Below are 11,587 nucleotides of genomic sequence, written 5' to 3' on the forward strand. Positions count from 1 at the left end.
GCAATATACAACCACATACATGGAAGCCAAACACGCAAACACACAGACACGCACACACACATACCTGCCAATTTACATAATAGGAAAGACACTAAAGGAAGACATTTGGGGCTCAAATCACATATTCAGCTCAGCCTATGCTGGTCACTTTTAGATGAAATCAGTCTACAAGGTTATCCGTGTAATGGGGATAAATGTAGTGACTATTCACAAGGGTGTTGGAAAAAAAAAAAAAGATCTTTGTAACAACAAAGTGCATTTAACAGCACATAATTATCACTCAAAAACGTTAACTACTCCATCATGATGATCATGACGTAATCTTTAAATTACATACTTACACCTGTATTTCTCGACGTCTTTATCCCATACTTGTAAGCTTTTCACTGTAAACATGTGGCCACAAACACATTATCTTCCTACCTCTCGGGAATGTCCCCTTCCCACTGGTATTTTGAGACTGTGGGAGAAAGATAGCATTTACACTCAATGCCTATCTGTAATTATTTCAATCCTATTCCAAATAGGATGCAATCTCTTGGCTCTTGAACACAACATCTCCCTCACTACTTAAACTGTCTGTCGTTCTTTTGTCTGTCTGCCTGCATTGTCCAAAGTAGCTGGTGCATTTTATTTTACAGTGACTCCAGTAGACTTGGGGACACAACACTGTCTTTGATGACGTGTGCTGTTAAGTCAGATATCTCTCTAGAAGCTGCGTAAGGTGAACACACATGCCTGGAAGCCCTACCCCTGAGGCACAGACACCAATGACACAAGAAGACCCACATGAAAATCTAGAGGAAGATTAAAAGAATAAAAAGGTCCAGAGGACTGTGTCTGATAGATGACTCTGTCATCATTTCACCCCAAGCATGAGCCATGCACTAATTTGTGAAGTATGTACGAACATAACACCAATGAAGCTGTCCCGGGCCAGGTGAGTGTCCCAGCAAGGACTGTAACATCCGTGCACGTGCACATTAGGCACCAGACAAGGACACTCAGGAGAGTATCAACCCCCTGGCAGCTGAGCTGAGCAAAGACGGATATTCTTGACCCGCAGTTTTCTTATTTGCTTGCGGCTGAAGGGGTGGAAAGTCACCTCGATGTGTTTTTCCATACGTGTGCTTCCTTCGTATGGGATTAGGACTCAACCGTCCAAGCCCATGACTCCCGTCACTATTTTCCCCTCACAACACCTAATCCCCCAAACCTGTTCTGTTATGTTCCATCCTTTTCCTCGTGGGTAGTCCTGAGGGATGTCAATGTTTGCTCCTCGGGTTCCTGGGAAGCAGGTTTTAAAAATGAGATGCGTGGGGCGCCTGGGTGGCTCAGTAGGTTGAGCGTGACTTTTGATTTTGGCTCAGGTCATGATCTCATGGTTTGTGGGATCGAGCCGTGCGTCAGGCTCTGTGGTGACGGCACACAGTCTGCTTGGGATTATCTCTCTCTCAAAATAAATAAATAAATAAATAAATAAATAAATAAAATCCTTAAAAAACAAGATATGTTTCCTTTTACTTGCAGATTTCGGAGTTTTACTTACTGCCTTGTCGTACAAAAATATCTGCTTACTGGCATATGGGTGGGGAAATGAGGTAGTTCACATTTGTAATTTTCATTAGCGGCTGACTTGGCAAATATATGACTGCCTGATGGATGGTGAATGTTTGTATATTCTTTGGAGGTCCCACAGAGCACTGCATTTTGTATGGTGCTAGGAGGAGCATTTGCTGTCTGTGGTTGTTACCTACCCTGCCATCTTGCTAACTGTGGATCAAACAGAGTACTTAGTGATTTCCTATTATTCTCTCTCTCCCTCCTTCTCTATCTTTACTGCCATTTTTGTCTGTGCCTCTCTCATATTCCTCAAATAAAAATTCCACTATGCGTTGTTCCCTTCCCTATTTTATTCCCATATACATTTTCCTCAAAGTTGCCTACTATTTTACATATTAGCTAGCATAATAAGTATGATATCTATTCAACAGACCAATAGGGTTATGCTTCTCCCAACAATCTGCTTAAGATCCTTGACTCAAGCATGGAACCCCTGTCGAGTTAGCCAATATCTTTTGACCAGCACAGAAAGCGAGTTTTTGGTCCCAGTTTCTAAAAGGAGGTAACCCTCCCTTCTACCCTTGCCAGTTCAGATTATTTTCCTCATCACTTGGCTTCCTGGGAAGTGAAAGGCAAAAGTCCATGCTTCATGTGATTTGCCTTTTTGAGGGTCAATGCTGGATGTTTGAACAAAGGCATAATCACAGGTGGGGGGAAACAAACACTGAACATGTTATTATCTATCTGTTAGCTGCCATGATTTTTGTTTGGCATGTCCTATAAGGATGTCTTGCATGTTTATGGCTGTAAGTACAAGCAAGCTGATTATTTTCAGATTTGCACACTCAACCTTTCTTCCATTAAGAAGGAACACTGAGTCTCTCCAGTGGAGGGGGAGGAATGACTTCATTTCCCACAACATGGCCAACCTGGATCGACAACCTGTGGGCATTTCAATCTGCAATATATCAACTCACTTCTTCTGCACGGGTAGCTCAAACATGAGTTAGTGTGCTCATTCACCATCGAGGTAAAACATTGAATACAGACGTTCTGCTGCACAAAACACCCTGAACTCGCCACTTTTACGTGTCTCCTTCTCAAACACATCTTTCTCTTAATTAAAAAAAAAAAAAGTCTGTAGATCTAGATATATCACCACCTACCTATGTTCTCAGCAACTTCCTCCTGAGTTTCATGATCCCACCAGTTTAAGCTATTAAAATATATGTATATATTTCCTCTCAAATTATAGCCAACGTCTTCCTATTTTTGTTCATCACTGTGACTGTAACTCACTCCATACAGAAAATCTGATATGTTTTTTCCATAATTTGGGTAAACTTCCTTCTGGTTCAAACACAAACCCACCAGAATACTTTGCAACCTAAACGGGAATGTTAGTTAGCAAACAATTCTTAGATAAACCATTTAAAGGGAAGTCATGTATTCACACATATCTTCTAAACAAGCAGGTAAGACAATGTTCATGGTTTCCACACTTGTAAGTGACAAAACGGTTCGTACAAATATGGGCATTGTTTCCACCTTCTTCTGCGACCCATTACTACTGGCTTTCCTCTCAGTCATCGACTCACGGGGTCATCAGTCTTTACTGTGGCATGGACCTCCTCCCTGAAAGATGTGATTCATCAGTGATTTTGGCTGAGCTGAGAATCTGCACGCACACATGTCCAGTGGACGATGATCTGCGGTTGGGCGGTCTGGCCCTGAAAGGAACAGACTTAAAGGATGTTTGGGGAAGTGTTTTGAGGGTGATTCTTGCTAACTAGGTCAAAAGGATGACAATATTGGTGCTCCAGGGGAAGGTTCTCAAAAGCCAACAGTGCAGGAGGCTCCTGAAATCAGATTAATATCCCAACCTCATTCTGTGGGTGGCTCCATTGTCTTTCAACAGCCACCCCATGCTTGCTTGACGGACTTATGAAAAATAAGGCCCATGGTTTCAGGGTTAGGCATTATCCTCAGGGTAAATAATTTGGACTCACTAGGACTGGACATGGCATTCTCCACTGTGTCTGCAATAGTGCCCCATCTTGAGCCTTTACTTCTGGACCGAGCGCAGGGTTGATGAGATGTTCATCTAATGGAAAGTACAGTTCATTGAACGTCTTCCTTCAGAAAAGAAAGGGGGTTTCTGGTTCTAAAACAGACACTTTGCCAGGACATAGCATTTGCCTTTCCTCGTGTCTGCTCTTACGGTCGCAATCCATCTGGCCTTCCCCTCCATCTTGCTGTCCCGTACAAAAGAGCTGTGATGAAAGAAAGCGTTTTCTGGTGAGGTAAGACAACATCCTGATGCCCTGATGAAATTCTCAAGTCTTCTATCATTAGCATATCGCCGAACAAGAAGAGGTGGTCTCACGGAACAGCGGAATACTCTTGTGACGACTGCAAGATGGAGCCATTAGGCAAACGGTATCTTTCCAGGCTGTGCCACTTTTAAATAGAATTCTATATAAGCTCTGAACGTTGCTGTTCCCACATAAAGCACACAGGCGTATAAAGGGTGAGCGAGGAGGAGGCCAGATCCACCATGGACATCTTGTAAACCACATGCCGACTCTTCCTCCTGATCTGAGCTTTCTGGGTTCTGCGTGTTTAGAAACATCGTCACGTGAACTAGAAATGCCTTACCATGGGATACTTTAGAGCCATAAGGATGTACGAGTTTATTCATTTGAATAAAACAATGAAAAACTGACTTAAACGGATGTATCTAAAATCCCTCTATGTTTCATTTCCCTAAACCAATATAGCCTTAGCACCTCCTCTTAGCCCTACTCTCTAATTTTTTCTCTACACTTTTCTTCGACTAGTGCTAATGTTCTCTCTTTTTAACAGGCACATGTAATGCATCCGTGTCAGTTCTCAGACAACCTTTTGAGACCACATATAAACACAGTAAAACCTTGGTTTGCAAACATAATTCGTTCCAGAAACACGCTTGTAATCGAAAGCACTCATATATCAAAGTGAATTTCAAGAACCATTGGCTCAGTAGCAATCATGTGACATTTGGCGAGTCATGTACGACTCGTATCAGAGCACATCGCTCATTTATCAAGTTAAAATTTATTGCAAATGTTTGCTCATCTTGCAGAATACTCACAAAACAAGTTACTTGCAATCCAAGGTTTTACTGTATTATCTTTGTGATATGCCATTTTAAAACCCACACACCTACAACTGACGAATGGATAAAGAAATTGTCGTTTATATACACAATGGAATACTACGTGGCCATGACAAAGAATGAAATATGGACTTTTGTAGCAACGTGGATGGAACTGGAGAGTGTTACGCTAAGTGAAATAAGTCAGGCAGAGAAATACAGATACCATATGTTTTCACTCTTAAGTGAATCCTGAGAAACTTGACAGAAGACCATGGGGTAGGAGAAGGGGAAAAAAAAAAAGTTACAGAGGGAGGGAGCCAAATCATAAGAGATTCTTAAAAACTGAGAATAAACTGAGGTGGATGGGGGGGGGAGGGAGGGGAAAGTGGGTGATGGGCATTGAGGAGGGCACCTGTTGGGATGAGCACTGGGTGTTGTATGGAAACCAATTTGACAATAAATTCCATATTAAAAAAAATAAAATAAAATAAAACCCACAGACCATTAAAAAAAGGAATCATGATGAATTAAAACTGAGTGAAATGATAACAGAAATAGGCATGTATGTGTATGGAGAGGCGGATATGTAAATGATCATAGCAGCAATATTCACAATATCCCCAATCCTGGAAAAACTTGAATGTCCATCTACAAGAAAGTACAAATAAACGCTTGACACATTCATGCAACTGAAAGCAAACAATGCACATGAATGATAATTAGAATGCACTAAAAAGTACATATAAGGACACAGATGATTCTCCAAACCATCAAACACATGTGTGACCTTCCACATCTGTGGAAGATCAAAAGTAAGGTTACTAAGGGGGAGTAACTGAAGTGGGGAAAGGTAGAGTTTCTCAGATGGTGATAACGCTGTGTTTCTTGACGTGGATTGATTTAGTTTCATAGTCTGGGTGCTTTTGGTTTGTCAAAAATTCATTACCTGGCACACCGCTTGGGATTGGTAAACTTGTTTGTACTTGTGCAACATGTCACTTAAAAAGTTTTAAAGAATGTGCATGAAAAAGATGTATGGGGGTGCCTGGGTGGCTCAGTTGACTGAGAGTCCAACTCTTGATTTTAGCTCAGGTCATGGTCCTGGAACTTGGGGAACAAGCGCCCCATGTCTGGGTCCGTGTTGAGGATGGAGCTTGCTTGGGATGTTCTCTCTCTCTCTCTCTCTCTCTCTCTCCCTCTCCCTCTCCCTCTCCCTCTCCCTGTCTCCCTTGCTCATGCACACTCTCTCTAAAATAAATAAGTAAGTAGATAGATAGATAGATAGATGATGGATGGATGGATTAGATAGATAGATAGATAGATAGATAGATGATGGATGGATGGATTAGGTAGGTAGGTAGGTAGGTAGATAGATAGATAGATAGATAGATGATGGATGGATTAGGTAGGTAGGTAGGTAGGTAGGTAGATAGGTAGGTAGGTAGGTAGGTAGGTAGATAGGTAGGTAGATAGTTACAGAGATAGATAGATAGATAGATAGGCAGACAAAATGAAATATACGAAGGTCACAATGTGCAAGCTCTCAGTAGCCTACTTAGAGGAACCATCCTAGACAGGTACTTCCTGCAAGGTACTGACTGTGTTCTCTGAGACGACGGATGCTACTTCCATGGCATGGAGACCCCCTGAGCACATCATGAGGAGTGGAGTGAGGCTTCTATCATGAGGGCTTGTGGACGCACCTGTCCCAGCCTCTGCACCCCCCCCCCCGGGGGCTGAGTCTAGATTTCGTACCTGGGACCAGGATTGTGGCTGTAGCCTAACTACTTGGAAATTCCATGCCAAGCTGGACGATAGCAGATAGCTATGTGATGTCTCATGGGGCCCACACTGCACTGCCATCCTGTGTGCAGCACTCGTGATCCCTGCCCCCGTGCAAGTGCAAACAGCAGCCTGCAGGGCCTCTGCAGATTCCCAACCAGATCCTGCTGACGTGGGCTTCCTCCTCCCCACCACGTGTGCATGGCCGCAGTCCTCCTGCTCAGCAGGGAGGATTTCCTTGTTGGGTTAGTGTCTCCGTGACACCTTCAGGCATCCTCTTGTAACGCTCCTCCTGGTATTTGATTTCCGTAAGCCAGAGAAAAGGATCCCAGAGTGAAATCACGGTGCCCTCCTGATGGAGGTTCATAGTCTGAGTTGTGTTCCTGACGCATGTTTTTACTCCTCTCCAGCTTGCGCTGTCCTCATTACCGGCAAACCTAGTTATTTTATTAATGCCAATGGACACCACGGTCATGGCACATCATTTATTTCTTCCTGTTGGAAGCTGACAATGTTGTGCCAAATCATGGCCAAGTGGTAGTTCACTGCAGGGAAAGTTATATTTATTATTAATTAAATGTAAATGGGAAAATCAGCCCATGATAAATGGAAAAAGAAGGGGAGAAATGAAAAAAGAAAGATTTCCCACACATATATTGAGAACACCATTTTCACCATTCAAATATTTTACAGTGTGTATGTTTGGACTTTGGATTTGTATTCAACAAATGAGGATATTCAAGATTTGCTGATTTGGGCAATTACCTAATTTGCTATTAACTGATCAATTTGAACTCCTTTTATATATTTATGTTTTTTTAAATTTTTATTTATTTGAGAGAGAGAGAAAGAGCATGCGGGGCAGTGAGAGAGGGAGAGAGAAAGAGAACCCCAAGCAGGCTCTGTCCAGCGTAGAGCCTGATGTAGGGGTTCTAACTCACGAACCATGAGATCAAGACCTGAGCTGGAATCAAGAGTCGGATGCCTAACAACTGAGCCACCCAGGTGCCCCATATATATTTATGTTTTACAAAGACGTTGATTTTCATGACAAACTTGCTCCTAACAAGCATGCTGACCATGACATAAAGGATGTTACTGTAAGGGATGTCACATGTATATATATGAATCTATATATATATGAACAATGTCCTCGATCTGTGGTATCTGGAAAGAAACGTGATTAACTTTTGTGAGAGACAGAACAGGCAAATCCTGAACGAATCAATTGAAATTCACTGCATCTTGTTTTCCCCAATCACCAATACATCAGAGCAAGGGAGGTGTGCTGAGTAAGTTAAGCACCAAGTATCAGCATCCTGTTATGAAGATATTAAGAGAGGCTTTTCTTACACACACACACACACACACACACACACACACACACACCAACCTGCATTTCAGAAAACAGGTGCTTTGTAAAACGAGTATCATGGATGACTTCCAGTCCATTGTTTAAATGTTGAGTGCAAGCAAGAAGACAGGAATGGTAAAGCTTAATGGGAGGGGTTTTGGGAGGAAAACATTTATTCCTCTCTGCAAAGGGCATACTGCGTTTCCTTGGAAACATTAACGCACATAAGCAACTACACGAGGGAGGCAAACCTTGTTTTAATCATTTTAATTTCTACTTTTTTTTTTCCTTCCCGAAAGTCTCCTCATTCACTCCAGTGTTGCCAGGATGTAACACTTGTGGTGTCCCAATTTATCTCGGTTGCCACGCCTCGGTGAGACTGCTATTACCTACAGCTTTCCCATCTCGGGACATTACGCACAGCTCAGTATGACAGAACAACAGAAATTCAAGTCTTAAAAAAATGAACCCTACCCTTATCTAAATATGTGCAAAATGGAATTTTGGAAAAATCTGGAAATAGTTTATCCAGAAGTCAATGTAGTTGAAGTTTCTTTTATTTTTAAAAAAGTTTTTTTAATGTTTATTGATTTTTGAGAAGGAGACAGAGAGACAGAGCATGAGCAGGGGAGGGGCAGAGAGAGAGGGAGACACAGAATCCCAAGCAGGCTCCAGGCTCCAAGCTGTCGGCACAGAGCCTGATGCAGGACTCAAACCCACAAACGCGAGATCATGACCTGAGCCTAAGTCGGAAGCTTAACCAACTGAGCCACCCAGGCTCCCCAATGTAGTTGAAGTTTCTTTACTGTCCTTGAGCACATCTGGTTTAGTAGAACGTCACACGGTCACATGGCTAGTTCCCTCAGTTAAGCGTATTTACGGCTCATGCCATCCAAGGACTCTGTTTTCTACCACATTAACGTTTCTATGTCAGTTTTGAGCAGATGAGTAGGAGTCAGTGAAACTGAAGCATCCACTGTGGTTTCACATAACAGTGACCATCTTGAGGTTTTGGTAGAAATAGCATGAATCTAACCTGTGTGGTTTTTCCTGGATTCATTTGTCTACTGTTCATTTCACACAGTGAACCAATATCAAGTTGATATTCTGTTCTTAATGCTGTGGTGGGTACTTGGGCTACATCAGAGAACCAAACTGTCAAAGACATCTAATCCTGAAGACCTTACATTCATGGGAATATGGACAGAGGAAATAAAAAATAAATAGGGGCACCTGGCTGGCTCAGTCGGTTGAGCGTCCAACTTCAGGTCAGGTCATGAGCTTGAAGTCTGTGAGTTCAAGCCCCACGTCCGGCTCTGTGCTGACAGCTCAGAGCCTGGACCCTGCTTTGGATCCTCTATCTCCCTCTCTCTGCCCTTTCCCCACATGCGTTTTCACAAAAATAAATAAATACTAAAATTAATAAATGAATAAACCATGCACCAGGTGACAAAATCATTAACTGCTATGGCAATCATCATCATCATCATCTGGTCTACCCTTGGATTCCATAACCATAAATTATCACATGTTTTCATAATTACATTTTTAACATAAGGACAGTTGGTGAAGTCTAACATAAAATGTTCAAAGGTTATCAATACTTATTTGATTTTTTTTAATGTCTACTTATTTTGAGAGAGAGTATGAATTTGGGAGAGGCAGTGAGAGAGGGAGAGAGCAGGAGAGCGGCAGAGAGGCAAAGCAAGAATCCCAAGCAGGCTCTGGGCTGCCAGCGTAGAGCCCGACACGGCCTCGGTCCCATGAACCATTAGATCGTGACCTGAACTGAAATCCAGAGTCAGACGCTTAATGACTGAGCCACCCACGTGCTTTCAAACTCTAAAACGTTTCCTGATAAATTACACACTTGGTGTGAAAACTATTAGAACCAGTAAGTCTTATATTAAACATTTTTTAAATGGAATTCAATTGAACGTCCATAATAAACTAATTAGTGATAAATTAGATTGGCAAATGGCTTGCTCATTAATCAGAATTAATACGGACTCAGGAAGAAACAGGGCTGTCATCTAAATGCTGCTACCCCATCAACATTCATGTTAAATCCCCAAGCCAAGGGGGATGGTATTAGGAGGTGGGGCCTTGGGGAGGCAATTAGATTGTGAGGTGGAGCCTCATGGGCGGGAGACCCCCAGGGAGACCCCTTGTGCCTGCTACCGCATGAGGACACAGCGAAGTGGGTCATGTCTGAACCGTAAGACAGCCTGCCCCAGCCACTGAATCTGCCGATGCCGCGACCCCGGCCTCCAAGGGGGTGAGAAACGAAGGTGTGTTGCGTACAAGCCCCCCAGTCTACGGTGGTTTTGTTACAGCAGCCTGAACGGACTGAGACAAACACCACTGTTAAACTTGTAGTTCACACTTCAATCGTTAGCGAAAAAGTGAAATGTACGAGCTGCCGAAGGAAATGCCAGGGGTCTCTGAGAGCACGCTTTCAAGCTTCAGTGACACAGAATCCCCTCAGAGCCCATTTCAAAAGCGCGTTCCCAGGCCACATTCCAGACGGTCTGTAGGGCTGGGAGACAGCGTATATAATCTGGAAGGGATAAGAAAGTCGAGAGCGGACCCTTTCCAGCATCATACTCTGTCCTTCAACTACAGGTCTCACCGGGGATCACTACATGCCAAGCATCCCTGTTTTCAAGCAGAGATTTGACCTTTCATTGGACACCCCCCAAATTTAGACCCAGGGGATTCCACAGGGGATCCCCTGTCCCCTGCTCCCACTGTGTGCACCGACCGAATCCTGTCCATTTTGCTCAATCTCACGTGTTTCAAGTCTGATGCAGACTTGAGCGTGCAACTCTGGTTGGGTCGTCGGCATGAATTCTGGGAGATCTGGGGGAACCTGAGAACGTGACGGCTTTCTTTGCACCCCACGGCTGAGCTCCAAGGATATAATCCTGCAGGTGGCCATGCCACCACATGCACTGAGGAGCAGCAGCTGGCAAAGAAAAGGAAAGCCGACATAAGAGAGGAAGTGCAGAAAGGCTGACATGAATAAGAGACAAGAATGTTCTAAGCAGCAATTGGGAGCCACTGGATGGGGCCACACCTGCGTCCCGCGAATTTATACTTGTCAGTTTGGGGAAGATACCTTCTCTCTTTCTCGCTCTCTGTCTCTGTCATTTGGCTGAAAGAAATCCCTGCCTTCTGTTCTGAGACTGAGCTCACTGAATCCAGATTCTGTCTAGCAGCTGACACAGGAAGGCATGACATTACGTCAAACTATATGGTTTGGAGAAATGAAAACAGCCGGTCTGGGAGGGATACACAGAATGAGACAGAGAAATGCAGAAAATTCTGGGTGTAACTTGATGACAAAATCCCACGCGAAGAACGAAAATCGCGGTGTAATATTTCATCTTGCCATGTGTTTCTGGTGTGCTACATTTTAATTTCATGTGTTAGTGGATTGGACTTTCTGTTATTAAAACAGATGTAGGCTCTGCCTTACCAGCATTTCACGAAAATCAATGTAAGGAACAATTTGACTGCGTTGTTCCGGCTGCTTTAAATATGTGAATTCATTTAATTCTTGCAAATTTTTGCCACATTGTTATTATACTTCCACAGAGAGGAGACTGGCCCAGCGAGAGGGACTAAATTATCCAAAATCCTACCTAAGTGACAGCGCTTTGATTAAATCAGAGATGGGATTCCAGAGCCCATGATCTATTTCAACATTATATATATATATATATATATATATATATATATATATA

The sequence above is a fragment of the Panthera uncia genome, chromosome X (assembly GCF_023721935.1).
Source record: "Panthera uncia isolate 11264 chromosome X, Puncia_PCG_1.0, whole genome shotgun sequence".
NCBI classification, from domain to species: Eukaryota; Metazoa; Chordata; class Mammalia; order Carnivora; family Felidae; genus Panthera; species Panthera uncia.